The 6,054-nt window shown below is 49.1% G+C and overlaps 1 protein-coding gene and 1 pseudogene across 4 annotated transcripts in view; one reads left to right on the top strand and one right to left on the bottom strand.

Moving 5' to 3' along the window:
* Nucleotides 1–6,054, bottom strand: part of LOC119469431 (zinc finger protein 160-like) — a 609,418-nt gene that overhangs the window by 393,042 nt on the left and 210,322 nt on the right. The window lies entirely within an intron of this gene.
* The window catches only part of LOC108295645, a 24,409-nt pseudogene continuing 21,087 nt past the window's right edge, over nucleotides 2,733–6,054 (top strand). Inside the window, exon 1 of the transcript XR_005198226.1 lies at nucleotides 2,733–2,749. The product of XR_005198226.1 is annotated as a zinc finger protein 888-like (transcript). The remainder of the gene's footprint in view (nucleotides 2,750–6,054) is intronic.

Raw genomic sequence — 6,054 nt, 5'->3', positions numbered from 1 at the left:
AAAAAAAAAAAAAAAAAAGTAAAAAAAGAAAAAGAAAAAACATAAAATAAAGTGTGTCAATTTGTCACCAATCATGTTGCTGCAACCTATACACTGGTGAATAATAGAAAGTGTGGTGATTCTGTTAAAGCTTCTCTGTCTTTCCCTATGCCTGTGAAACCTTAATGTCTCTACTTTGGAACGCTGATCCCATTCATTTGGAGTTGATGTTTCCAGGTGGCTATCCTCAAGCTTAGTGTTCACATAAACTCTACACTTAATCATGTATTTTAAATTCTATTATGTACTGCTGGCGTCAGTTTCTGTAGGATTGTAGGAGCCTCACCAGAGAGGACACCTGTCACCATGTTGTGAAACTCACACTTGTCAAAAATACATGGGTTAAAGTTTTCCCCCTCCCTGTGGATGAAGCTAATGAGCTAACACAGATGGTCACCTCTGTTACCAAGTACAACCAGGATGAACATGTGTGACCAAGGGTGTTCTCAAGTCCTGAGGACTGATTAGTGTTTATCTGGATAACATGTACTTAATGGGTTGTGTAGAACAGTGAAGTTTCTCTCTTTTCAACCTCTTAGCTATTTGCCTCTATTTCCCATCACATTCTGGTCTAAGGCTTATTTATTTATTTTGTTTTTTATTTTTTGAGACAGAATCTCAATCCTTTGCCCAGGCTGGAGTGCAAAGGCACAATCTCAGCTCACTGCAACCTCTGCCTCCCGGGGTCAAGTGATTCTTCTGCCTCAGCCTCTGGAGTAGCTGGGATTACAAGCGCCCACCACTGCACCCAGCTAGTGGGTTTTTTTTGCATTTTTAGCAGAGACGTGGTTTCAGCAGGTTGGCCAGGCTGATCTCAACTCCTGACCTCAGGTGATCCACCAGCCTGAGCCTCCCAAAATGCTAGGATTACAGGTGTGAGCCACTGTGCCCAGCCAGGTTTATTTATTAATAAAATAGTTTTTATTTCTCTATTATCCTCTTGAGATGAATTATCATTTGGGAAAATTTTGTTTTGTTTTGTTTTCAATAATATTTTCTCAACATTTAAAAAGTGAAGTAAACAGTATTTCTGGGACCAGGCACGGTGGCAAACCACTGTAATTCCAGCACTTTGAGAGGCCCACGTGGGTGGATCACTTGAAGTCAGGAGTTCGAGTTCATCCTGACCAACATGGTGAAACCCCGTCTCTACTAAAAGTACAAAAATTAGCCGGGTGTTGTGGCGGGAGCCTGTAATCCCAGCTACTCGGAGGAGCTGACTCAGGAGAAACACTTTCTTCTGGCAGGCGGCGGTTCCAGCGATCCGAAGAGATCGGGCCACTGCACTTCAGCCTCGGAGTGAAAATTCATATTAAAAGTGAAAGAGGCCGGGCGCGGTGGCTCATGCCTGTAATCCCAGCACTTTGGGAGGCCGAGGTGGGTGGATCACGAGGTCAAGAGATCGAGACCATCCTGGTCAACATGGTGAAACCCCGTCTCTACTAAAAATACAAAAAATTAGCTGGGCATGGTGGCTCATGCCTGTAATCCCAGCTACTCAGGAGGCTGAGGCAGGAGAATTGCCTGAACCCAGGAGGCGGAGGTTGCGGTGAGCCGAGATTGGGCCATTGCACTCCAGCCTCGGTAACAAGAGCGAAACTCTGTCCCAAAAAAAAAAAAAAAAAAAAGTGAAAGAGACTTTTTGGGGTCGAGTGCGAGGCGGTGTGATTGTGTGTTTGATTACACCATGTGCTACTCACTAAGGAAGAACTGGGCTGCGAACGTATCTTTGAGGGCGGGCCGAACGCTGCAGGCCGGCCAGGTCCCTGGGCGTCCAGCCCTGGCCTACGCTCCACTTTGTCACTGAGCGTTTAAACGTTATTTCCTGAATCTCAGACCCACAGCTCCTTGCAGGTTTCATCGTGAGCCGGCTGCAAATTTTGAAACTAAGTAAACCTCAGTCCGGAGGGCCTAGTGGTAAGGTGGGCGCTGTGTTTATCTGAAGTGCTTAGCAATAAAACAAAGGCAGTGAGTTGAAAAAAAAAAAAAAAGTGAGAGAGAGAGAGAACGAGCAGGAAGGGATCCCTGCAGGAGGAGGTGTTACTTTGTCTTCCAGGCTGACCTGGATCTTCAGGCTCAGCGATCCTCCTGCAGCTGCTTCATGAGCAGCTGGGACCTCAGACTCCCACCCCTGCGCTTGCATTCCTGCTGCGTTTAAGCATCAGGCGGTGACCTCACTCCTCCCTGGCCAGAGCACTCCTTCCCGCATCCCAGGCGGTGGCCCTAAGGAAGTCTCTGAATCTGAGCACTGGGTGGACCCTCCCTCCTGTGTAAATGAATAGAAAGGGAGAAAATTTCTATTCTGTTCTGTGAGTCAGCGTGAAAGCATACATTCCTCCCAGGCAGGGCTTTGCATTTCACATTCAAGTTTGCATCCCCGTTCCGGACAATTCCAGGGCTTTTGACACTTGCCTCAGCCTTCCTGGCCAGTCTCGCCTCCAAACCCCGATAAACAGAGGCGCAGGGAGCCAGGCTGTGAGACACCCAGGTCCCGCCCTGCCCCGCCCCGCCCCGCCCCGCCCTCTGCCGCTTCAAAAGGGCAAGGTGTCTCCGCCTCGCGCCCCGCCCCTACCTCTCCCAGGCCCTGCCCACCTCCCTGCAGGTCCCGCCCAGGCTTGGCTTCTGTCCTGCGCGCGCAGATTCCCGCAAAACCAGAAGCGGATCGCGTGGAGTGACGAGCACACCGCGGCGCGTGAGTTTGCTCTGTCTTGTATGAAGTCTGCGATTCCCAGGTCCCCGGCGCTTCAGTGCCTGGGACGTGGGGTCCCCACAGACCTGGAAGTTCTCGATCATCTTTCTTCACTCAGAGCAAATTGAGACGTCCCCGTGAGACTCCGGGGGTCACTTCCTTTTAGGTGGAAAGTTTCCCCAAGGCTGGTCCCGTCCCGGGTCTTTCTGCCATGGGGCGGTGCATACACTTCCTATCGCGTGGTTTTGGTCCAGAGACCACTAGGCAGGCTTTGTGTGGGCCATGAGGACGTTTTATTTCGCGCTTGGGTGCATGCGGGCCAAGTTTGGGAAAGAAGCTAGGCCAGGGGAGTAGGAAAGGGGGGCTGTTTTTTTGTTTTGTTTAGAGGAGGGAGTCTTGCTCTCTGGCCCAGTCTAGTGTGCAGTGGCGCCATCTCGGCTCACTGCAGCCTTCACCTCCCAGGTTCGAGCCATTCTCCTCCTCAGCCTCCTGAGTAGTTGAGATTACAGGCACCCGCAACGATGCCCAGCAATTTTTTGTATTTTTAGTAGAGATGGGGTTTCACAATGTTGGTCAGGCTGGTCTTGCTCATGATCCACCCGCCTCAGCCTCCCAAAGTGCTGGGATTACTGGCATGCGCCACCACGCCTGGCCTAGGGGACTGGTTATATAGTCTGGGGCAAATGGTCAGTTAAAGATGGTAATTTGGCCGGGTGTGGTGGCTCACGCCTGTAATGCAAACACTTTGGAGGCCAAGGCGGGCGGATCACCTGAGGTAGAGAGTTCAAGACCAGCCTGACCAACACGGTGAAACCCCGTCTTAAAAAAAGAAAAAAAAATGGTGGTAATTTATTTTAGGGAGGGGAAGGGCGTCACGGTATGCATGCTCACAAGGGTAGGGGTCATCTATTACAAACAGGCATGATCATAAGGGTGAGGGTTGTTGGTTGCAAGCAGAGAGGTGGATGTGGTAAATTACAGAGTTATAGGGGTGGGAGTCTTGAAAAACCTAATGTCTAGGGGGGGAAGTTTCGAAAAGCGAGCAGGAACAAGGGTTGAACTTTGCAGGGTGAGAGCAGTTGAAGCAGGAACTAGTTGTTTCACTTCTCTTTGTGGCCACCCTGTTACTTCAGGCTTTGTGGCTCCTGGAGACCTCCAGAGGTGTGCGTGCGGGTCACCAAGGCTGTAATGGCCAGGCTTGGACTTGGAGGCCTGGCATTCCCATCTTCTTATATATGTATAAAGAAAAAAATTAGAGAAGGGCAAAGGGGCAGTGTTTCTCAAGGCCTCTTCAATCGTGACAGGGGCTACGTGGACAACCAAGAGAAAAGTCTATGATTTTGGTAGTTTTGTAAGTGTTTAGTTAAGTGTTTGGCTTAGGGCACCTTTTTGTGTGTTTAGCAAAGTGCCAATTAGCATATTTTTGAGCCTGAAATTGTCCTAATAGGATGAATTCTCTAAAAATAGCCTTTAAGCAGGGGTGGGGAGTTAGGGAGAGATAGCATGGGGAGAAATGCCAGATATAGGTGATGGGGAGGAAGGCAGCAAATCACGCTGCCATGTGTGTACCTATGCAACAATCTTGCATGTTCTTCACATGTACCCCAAAACCTAAAATGCAATAATAAAAAAAAAATAGCCTTTAAGCATAACAGCTTTAAGGTGCCTTGGGCCAATGTAGGAGGGGGTTGGTCCCAGAAGACTTGGACATAAAGGAATCTGCGCAGGTGTCGGAGAGGTTTCACGCTGCATCTTGACATTAGCGAAGCATTGCCTGGAATTCTTGAGTGATGGGTGGTGTTTCTGTTGACGCTAGAAGGGTAAAGCCTATGAAATAGCGCTGGGGATAAGACAGGCAAATGAATCGAGAAGGTTGGCAAGGTGTCCTGTCTTAAGCGGCCGAGAGGTTCTGGGACAAGGTGTGGTATTGTGGGGTGGTTAAAAGTAGCATTTGCCATATAGAGTGATTAGTGATGGCCTGGATATGGTTTTGTAGGAATTAAGAGACTAATCAGAAAATGCAAGGTCCAAATAAGAGGAGAAAGGCGATGGATATCAGGGAGTAAGGATTGCAGAGAGCCATCACATCCAGCTAGAAAACGGCCAAGTGGATTTGGCACAGTTATTTGCCTGGTTAGCACATTTTTGGGCCCTGTCTTTGAGTCTCCTGATATTATCATAAAGCAGGCCAGACTGGTTTAAGTAAAAGCAGCATTTCTCATTTAGAAATATGCAGACTCGGCCGGGCACAGTGGCTCATAACTGTAATCCTAGCACTTTGGGAGGCCGAGATGTGCGGATTGCCTGAGCTCAGGAGTTTGAGACCAGCCTGGGCAACACAGTGAAACCCCATCTCTACTAAAATACAAAAAAATTAGCCAGGTGGTGGTGTGCACCTGTAGTCCCAGGTACTTGGGAGACTGAGGCAGAGAATTGCTTGAACTGGGAGGTGGAGGTTGCAGTCAGCCAAGATCGCACCATTGCACTCCAGCCTGAGCAAAAGAGCAAAACTCCATCTTGAAAAAAGAAAAGGAAAAAAAGAAATACACAGAGTCCTCTCTTTTCTGCAGTAAGTCGAGGCCATGGCGGTTTTGAAGGACAACTACAGCTGAAGAGTCAATTTGACCTTGAAGGACAGATAAGACATCATATGTGTCTGTAATGCTGGCAGAAAAATCAGTAGACAGACAGACGGGAATGTTGGGACAAGGTGGTGACCCCCGCTGTGCCAGTTCCAAGGCCTACAGTGTAGGCTGCAAGCCCAATTCCCATGGGTAATGGAATTAGCTGGATGGCTCTTTCTTGTCCAGTAGGTGTCATTAGGAGGGCAGGCAGTTGTTCATTACCACTAGCAAATTGAATTCTAGGGATAAGGAAGGTGAAGGCACAAGTGCCTGTCTAGTTAGTAGGTGGACACATAGAGGCGGAAGAGCCCCATAAGAAGAAGAGGCCTGGGGGAAGGCAGAATTAAATGTAGGGTGAAAAAGCGGGAGGGATCCTTGAAAGGAAAGTCAGATTCCCACACTCCTTTTTTTTTTTATTTTTTGAGACGGAGTTTCGCTCTTGTTACCCAGGCTGGAGTGCAGTGGCGCGATGTCCGCTCACCTCGACCTCCGCCTCCTGGGTGCAGGCAACTCTCCTGCCTCAGCCTCCTGAGTAGCTGGGATTACAGGCACGCGCCACCATGCCCAGCTGATTTTTTGTATTTTTTTACTAGAGACGGGGTTTCACCATGTTGACCAGGATGGTCTCGATCTCTTGACCTCGTGATCCATCCGCCTCAGCCTCCCAAAGTGCTGGGATTACAGGCGTGAGCCACCGTGCCC

This window comes from Cebus imitator, unplaced genomic scaffold, assembly GCF_001604975.1.
Source record: "Cebus imitator isolate Cc_AM_T3 unplaced genomic scaffold, Cebus_imitator-1.0 Scaffold654, whole genome shotgun sequence".
Taxonomy (NCBI): domain Eukaryota; kingdom Metazoa; phylum Chordata; class Mammalia; order Primates; family Cebidae; genus Cebus; species Cebus imitator.
This window is presented reverse-complemented; position numbering and strand designations above follow the sequence as displayed.